The sequence below is a fragment of the Ambystoma mexicanum genome, chromosome 6q (assembly GCF_040938575.1).
Source record: "Ambystoma mexicanum isolate Mex_15411 chromosome 6q, UKY_AmexF1_1, whole genome shotgun sequence".
Lineage (NCBI taxonomy): Eukaryota > Metazoa > Chordata > Amphibia > Caudata > Ambystomatidae > Ambystoma > Ambystoma mexicanum.
Genome location: NC_090937.1, coordinates 113,871,602 through 113,880,325, shown reverse-complemented (window position 1 = coordinate 113,880,325; position 8,724 = coordinate 113,871,602).

The following is an 8,724-nucleotide window of genomic DNA, read 5'->3' as shown; positions in this document are numbered from 1 at the left end:
AGTTAAAATGGTTGTGATGTCAGGGACAATGGGCAACTGTGGTGCTACTACTTCGTTAATCGTGTGTAAATCAATAACAAAACGGTATGGTAAAGCATTATCACCTTTTTTATAGACAGGCAGAACCAGACTATTACATGTACTACCTGCAATTTCTTCAGTAACGCTTCTATGTATTAAATCCAAAACAATGCTTTTAAGCGCCTGTTCACCTACTGAAACTTTATATTGTGGAATGTAACACCGGATTCTAAAATTATTCGTACAGGTTCAACATTCTGTATCCCTACGTCATTGTCATTATCCACCCATAAATGCGTAGGTACTTGCTGTAATTCACTCAGTAAAGACAAAGTCATACATTGTGAAGTAGGATTCAGCTGGGATGAAATAGTTAAATATACTCCATCAGGCGAACAGTAAATCACTGCATTTAATTTCTTCAACAGATTTAATCCCAGAAGATTCTCGCCACAATTCGTAATTAACAAAAATGGACATGAGTCAGTGAATGGACCCAAAGCTATTGGCACTGGTCGAGAAACTGGACTTACTACTGGTGTACCTGAAAACCCTATGGAAAAATTATTCTGCCCTGACAGTGGGATATCTGGAACCCACAGATGGTCAATGGAACATTTCTGTGTTCCTAAGTCTACTAGAAAAACATGCTCCCTATTCCCGACTTTCATTTCAACGTAGGGTCCTTTCTGGTCTTCGGGAATAGAAATAGGTTCCAGATTCTGGTTCGGGCGGTCCTAGCAAACCAGAACAATCATCTGATGTAAAATCTTCAGTATAATAGGCATGCAAATTGGTGTCAAAAATGTTTGTATTGCCAGTATTATTCTGTTGATGGCCTCCCTGATTATTTGCATTATTATCTTGTGGCTGGTTCTGTTAATTTTGGGTAAACTGACTTCTGTTCAAACCAGACATGCCATTGCGTGCTCTCGGTCGTCTTCTACCAATGTTTCCATTCGGTGCTCTTTGCTGGAGGGTCGGACACTGGGCCCTCCAGAGACCTTCTTGCCTCCAATAGGAACATTGGTTAGCATGCACTGGTCCTGGCATGATTTGGTTTCTAGATTGTACATTCCCATTATTCCTACACCGTGCTCCTCTAGCAATCTGTTGCAGTAGTACTGTTGGAGTTAAATCTCCTTTCTTTTTCTCTCACTTCTCTTTCTCATTATTTACCCGATTTTCATAATACAGAGCCATATGCAGAACTTCTGACTGAGATTTCTCATGCCATGCACTCTCAGAAGCAGTAATCTGTGACTGAATGTCTGGCAATAATCCTCGCACCAATTTGTCAACAAACAATCTCTTTCCTGGCTCCGTACTTAAATCTTGACCACTAAAATCTGAAAACACTTGTTCAAATCTATTCAAGAACTCAGTTGCCCCTTCTGTTTTGCCTTGCATACATGCAGTGAGTTTATCCCAAATAATTTTCTTCTCAGGTACTAACATTTTAAGTTTAGTCACTATGTGGTTTGGTAACATTAATATGCTCTACAGCGGTTATTCTCCAGCGTTCCTAGATCTATCAGCTAATTCCAGGGCAACCCAGGTATCTCCCATGGCAGCTGGGTCATCTTTAGTCCTAATTTGTTTCCATAAATCTGTCAATAAAATTACAGGGAACATTAAATCAATATCACCTAAGGTGAAGACTGACAAATTCAAAACTGACTCTATTTCTTTGTAAATTCCTGTCTGGAATCGATTGTTTTAAAGTGTTTACTTCCTGTGTTGAAAAGGGAACAAGAACAAATTGGGAAATATAATGGGCTGGCATAGTCATGGCAGGTGCTCCCCCTATCGCAGGTATTTCTACCTTCGGGACAAGAGTTGGAGGAACCTATCTCATAGGTAATTGCATTGTGGGGATGTTCAAGCATTTATTAAGAAGCAAAGCCAAATCGAGTGACAATGAAGTTAGTGTGGGGTCAGCAGAAAACCCACGTTTATAAATTACCATGATATCAGAAGGACAACACACACTTTTTTTTCAAACATTCATCTTGTAAAAATTCTACCATTACCTGCAATACTTTTCTCTGCATAGATGGAGAATATTGGTTGAACGTGTCATGTAATTCAATGGGTGTAATAGAAGCGTCTGAAATCCACCTAAGAGCGTCCCTCGTACATATGCGTGTTTCTTTTCTAACTGTTTTTGAGGTTGGCAAAAATGTATTTTGTACATACAATGGTAATCACGTGCCTTTGTCTAATGGTATTTTATGTAGGCGGTCTAGTTCTCGTTTATAGACAAATCATTTCGATACACGGTCGTGCACTTTTAACACAGTGGGCCTCATTACAACCCAGGCGGTAATCTTCCGTCATTACCGCCATGGCGTAATGAGCGTTTACGCCGTGGGCCGATGGCGTAAAGAGCGCCACATTACGACCCATCGCGCACGAGCATTACGCCATGGCAGTAATGCAATTAACGCCATGGCGGAAAAGGCCCCTACCGGCATCGTAAAGCGAGCAAGGTGCACTTCCGCCACCGTAATTAGCGGCCACCGTAATTAGCGGCCACCGTAATTAGCGGTGGCCGTAAAAAGCAGAACCGGAAATAGCGTCATCACGCCGGAACGGGAAACAGCACGTCGGCCATCTTTAAAAACACAATCCATTGCCATCCTACCGAACAACACCAGATCCAACCCTGACACCTGTCCCAACCAATCACCCACCCATCCAACTACCCAAAAATGCCTAAAGCTGTTAAGAAGGCATGTGACCGCCAGCGCCAGGAAAGATTCAGCCGGGAGGAACTCTGCATGCTTGCGGAGACCCTGCAAGACAACGCAGCTGTCTTTTTCTCCCCGGAAATGACCAGGACAGCGATAGGGAAAAAGAAGGCCACCTGGGCCCTGGTGGCCGAGCGCGTCAGCGCGGTGGGTACCGTACCCTGCACCCCACAGCAGTGCAGGAAGCGCTGGGACGACCTTCGCATACGGGTCAGAGCCGTCATCTCTGCGAACCGCAACCTTGCCCTGGGTACCGATGGAGGGTCGGAATCCCCACTAAAACTCCAACCGTGGGAGGAGATTTGTGCAACCACGATTGGCATGGAAGCCATTGAAGGCGTCGGAGGGATGGAAAGGGGAGCTCCGACATCAGGCAATGAAGGTAGGTGCCTCAAACAAGACATGCCATAGTCACTGCAGTCCATTCATGTGTAGCACAAGGTTGCCCTAGAGTGTAAATGCAACACATTTCCACACTGCCCATAGCCACATGCGAGCACCACCCTGTATACACTGCTGGCACCCGCATACCTGCATCCACATTCCACACTAAAAGGAGACAACCTGCATGGCCCTGCCTGAAATATGCCTCATCTACTGACCAGAATAATGTCTATCATTGTCATTCCAAAGTCCGCAGACCCATCAATAACGCCCTCCCTCCTTTGCTCCACCACAGGCACAGATTCACACCCCGAGGACCAGGACACCCCTGCGACGAAGAGAGCCAAGAAGGCCAATAATACCGTCCCCGCACCCTCAACCTCAGCTGCAGTGAGGCAGACCCCACAACAAGCAGGACCCACTGCAAGCATACCGGACGTCCAACCGGCAAGCACCCCTGTAGTCGGCAGGCCAGCAGCAGCTGCTCCACCTCTACCAACATTGCCTGCCACAGAAGGCACCGGGTCAGTGGCCAGCAGCAACATGGGTGAGACAGCTGCAATAGCTGCATGTTCAGACTCAGACATTGAGGAGCACGAAGTCAGAAGCCCCACTGACCTACTACATTCCCCCTGTTTGTCAGACGCCAGCCCCCATGAGGATCACACACAGGGGCACACAGAGGTAGAGGAGTGGCCTTCTACCCCATGCCCAGTCCTCAGTCCACAGGAGGGGAGCAGCCCCTCCATCACACCACCAGCACTGGCCATGGGCCAGCAGGGGCAGCAGTCCCTCGAGGACATCACAGAACGGCAGCAACAACTGTCCACGATGCTGGCTGACCATGCCGTGGAATGTGTGGGGGCTAGGGCAACCATTGAACAGGCCACGGAGACCCTAAGGGCCGAAGTAGCGCAGAGCACTGCCACCCTGAGGGATGCCATGCAGGCCATGTCCAGGGACATCTGTGCTGAACTTGCCGGCTTGCGTCGTGCGCTCACTGAGCTCACCCACACCCTACAGGACGTGCATGCACGGGGGCAGGCAGGGACATCCTCCACTGCCAGTTCTGAACAGAGCAGCCCCGTCCGACGTTCCGGACGTAACCTGCGCTCCACAGCCAGGGGTGCCCCGGGGGCCGGGAGAGGGGGCTTGTAACAGCCTGTGGCCACTGTCACAGGCATCTGTTGACACCTACATGGGGTGTGTTGGGGTGTGCAGGGGGGAGGGGGGAGGGGGTGTGTTGGGGTGTGCAGGGGGGAGGGGGGAGGGGATGTGTTGGGGTGTGCAGGGAGGAGGGGGGAGGGGGTGTGTCACGACGTTTCATAGTTTAAATACACTTTTTTCTTTCCCAAAATGAAATGTGTGGACATTTTCATTGCGTATGTGTGCTTTATTGGTGTGCAGTCCACAGTGTGCATGTCCCAGAGACACACAGTGCCCCAAGTGCAGTCTCCATGTGATTCACACCAGCCGTGTGTGCTAGAAGCAGTGGTCGATGATACTTTGGCGCATTGCACGCCCCTCCTGTGCGTCGCCTCCTCCATGGGGTGCCGCCCCATCTGCACCCTCCTCATCCTCATCGTCAGGTGGTTGCAGTTCTGCGTCAGGGGGCAGGGGCACATTCCGTCTGACGCACATATTGTGTAGCATGACACATGCCATGATGATCTTTGCCACCTTCTCATGGTGGTACAGGAGTGCCCCCCTCAGACCTGCTGAGGCTTCGGAACCGTGCCTTCAATAGGCCGAATGTCTGCTCTATGACCACACGAATACGTGTATGTGCACGGTTGAAGTCCTCCTCGTGCTGGTTCTGCGGGTTCCGGACTGGTGTAAGGAGCCACCTCTTCAGGGGATAGCCTGCATCACCTGTATGTAGGCGAGAATGTATGTGTCAGTCATGTCGTCTGATCAAGAACATGATGTGCCACCATGGCTTGCATCCAACTGTTACTTCGGCTCACTTCTACATGCACTAATTGATTCACACAATGCAACCAGTATATGCTCATGGCTCCCATGGCCTGTTTTGCATGCCATCACCCAATGTATGCAGAGGGGCTGAGTGCATTGTGAGTGCCCATCCTCTGTCTCTGATCTCTGTGTTACTCACAGCCAGGTGGAGTATGCATCATCCCCCCCTATCAGCCAGGTGGAGTATGCATCACCCCCCCCTTTCAGCCAGGTGGAGTATGCATCACCCCCCCCCTATCAGCCACGTGGAGTATGCATCATCCGCCCCCCCTTTCAGCCAGGTGGAGTATGCATCATTCCCCCCCCTATCAGCCAGGTGGAGTATGCATCATCCCCCCCCCTATCAGCCAGGTGGAGTATGCATCATCCCCCTCTTTCAGCCAGGTGGAGTATGCATCGGTACGTCATTCACCTGCCCACTTCCATGACATTGGACTCACTGAGTAGCCAGGATCTTGGGCCTGCATGTCGCTCCATGTAGCGTGGTATTGTGGAGTTCCTCAGGACCATAGAATCATGGGTTGATCCGGGGAATCGGGCACAACAATATGTGATGATCTTGTTGGAGTCACAGACCATTTGCACGTTGATTGAGTGGAACTGTTTCCGGTTGCGGTACGGTACCTCCATGGCACGTGGAACCACCAATTCCACATGGGTGCAGTCGATGGCACCAATGCAACAGGGTATGCCGGCTAGTGCATGGAAACCCACTTTGGTGTTTGCAATGTCCTGGGCAGTCCGTGGTAATGAGATGTGGTCGTCTGTGTGCTTGAGGAGGGCATCGAGCACTTGGATGAGTGTTCGTGAGAATAATGGTTGTGAAATGCCATGCAAGTGCCCCACTGTGTGCTGGTAGGTGCCTGTGGCCCGGAAGTGGAGTACAGACACTACCTTCAGTATGGGGGGATGGCGGTTGGAGTTTCTATCATGCTGACGATGTCGTTGTGTATCATGTCTACGATGGCGGTGATGGTGTCCCGGTCCAAACGGTACAGGGTGTGGATCTGCTCAGCAGTGAGGTTGAATGGATTGGCTCTGATGCGTGGGATTGGGGGCTGCCAGCGTGGTGGCACTGGCTGTGCTGGTGGGGCTTGCTGGGCCTGCCTTGCCCTCCTTCTCCTCCTGCATCTCCTCTGTGCTGCCTGTTGTTGTTGTTGCTGTTGTAGCACATACATTGCTATCAGGTCCTCCAGCCCCAACATTGCTAGTCGTATTGGTATCATTGTGGAGTGTGACTGGGTGTGGGAAGGGGTGGGGTGTGCTCATTTTGTACTTCCTGAGTCTGTATTGCCTTCACCTGTGCTGTTTCTGTGCACCTGTGGCAGCTGCATTCACTTTACATGGCCCTTTACGGTTGGTTCGTGATGGCGTAATTAGCACCATGGCGGAAAGGTACTTAACGGGCTGGGTGATGGCGTTAGGTGCATGTCCGCTTGGGTCGGCATTTGCGTACCTTTCCGCCATGGTGCTAAGTACGGTGTGGCCGGTCGCGTGCGCCCACCCTTAGCGCAGTTAGCGGTAGCGTTAACTACGATGCCGCTAATGGCATCGTAGTTAACGGTCACGGGTCATGATCGGACCTGGCGGAAAACGATGGCGGTAACCATTTACCGCCATCGTTTTTCACTTAGCGCCAGGGTCGTAATGAGGCCCAGTATCTCTAGTACGGCATAAAAAATTCAAATCCCGCAATTCTTGCGGTACTGTCGAATCAGTCAAACCACCCGAAACTTCTGCTAAAGACAACCCCATCTGTTCTATCAAAACCTGTTACGCCTTGATGACAACACACTAGTTATCAAGTAAGCAGAAAACAAATTGCAGGACTCACTAATCTGGGCGCCGATGGGTTCCGAGGGCAGCAACACGAATGAAAGGAAAGGTCTCCCCGGAAACTCTATTTTCTCCCTGCCGATGAGAAATCTCGGCAAGGGAGAAAACACAACCCCCATGGAAAACCCTCTGGGGGGAAAAAAGCCCTGCTGGTACACGAAGGTGGATCTGTTCGGCAGTCGTCTTCCGGTGTTCGGTTCGATTGCGATCAGGAAGCGGACTGTGGGCATGACTTGTCCTGAGCAGAAAACAAGAGAGGTGAGTATCTGCCCTAGATTGCAAGGTAAGAGCTCTGGATGACTAGATTGTTACTTACTCCAGGGGCGGAGATTAGAGAATTCACATATGCTTGGAGCGAAACCCCACAAATGGCGGTCTGCTCAGCCTAAGGGAAAGGGAAGACCTTGTCCAGGAATACAGAAGTCAGAGATTAGATAAACAGTGTGAGTTAGGAAAGGACAAAGGGAAAAGATTGATGGGAGCTCCGGGGAAACTCACTTCTCAGCGAAGGTACAGAGCACTACAATGGGAAACCTAAATCTGTAGAGAGGATCAATTGGTGGTCTGAGGAGGAGGGAATCTCTGAGGGAAAAACCACAGAAAGAAAGAGGTATAAGGAACGGAATCAGAATGAAGGGAAGACAAAGTGAGTAGTACTAGTTCCTAGGTCCGAATTTACGAAGCGCCGTACTGTGGAGTAGCGACGCAAATGCTGAACTTCCTGGTTGCACTATAAGGAATCACGTGATCGCCTCGGAACAAACGCAGGAAACATACATCCTCTAGATCGTTGCTTGCACTGTCGACACTTGAGTCATCGGCCATGTTGGGTGAGTGGGATTGCAGTACAGTACCTACTCGTCGCTGTTGCCAAAGTGACCATCGACGGAAGGGAGTAACAAAACCTTTTGCTCTGGAATAACCCCATGGTCGGATAAAGAATGCAAAGTCGCTGCCTCATCGCCCCCTCTATATACTTTTCTGTCCAATACCATAATTCCTTCTTTCGAACAATTTTGTGCTACGATTTACAATTCTTGGATCGTCAACAGTATCATCATGTGCCAACAATGGAGTGCTAGAAGTGGTCGATAATGAAAGCAAGAGTAACTTGCATGCACTGGGAGGTAAAGGAAAACTCTCAAACGGTGTAGCTGGTGTAGGCAATGTTGGTTTTACTTGTGGGGCTGTAGGCTGTGGTTGTGGTGATACATATGGAGGCGGTGCGGTAGGAGACGTTCTCCTTTCATGCAATAATTTATTTATTAATTCATCAGATGCATGCAAATCTTGTGACAGATATACCTTCTGCACTTCTAATTGAAAATCCCTATCCATTTTTCTCATGGCCTCTTCCTCTTTCTGCTGGTCATGCACTAATGCTTTGCTAGCTTGTGTAATGTTCTTGTGTGCCTGTTTCTCTCTACTTTTAAGACGTTGCATTGCTTCCTTCCTCCAATCCATAACTATGTCAAAAGCTAACGGCCTCGCCTTCTTCTGTAACAATACTGTTTCTAGCTACCCAATTCTCGCTATCTCAAAACTGCCCAATTTCAGCCACTGAAGTTCTGGTTCATTTCTGGTTTGACAGTGCCAAATAGTATTAAACCCTACAGCTCCTATACCGTATTTCACAAACATATTGTATGCCGGAGACCCTGGCGGTGGTGCCGGTTGCATATGTTCCAAATCATTTGATTGTCTTCCTCTACAACAAAGATTTGCCCAACAGGATGACAATTTACTAAAGGAT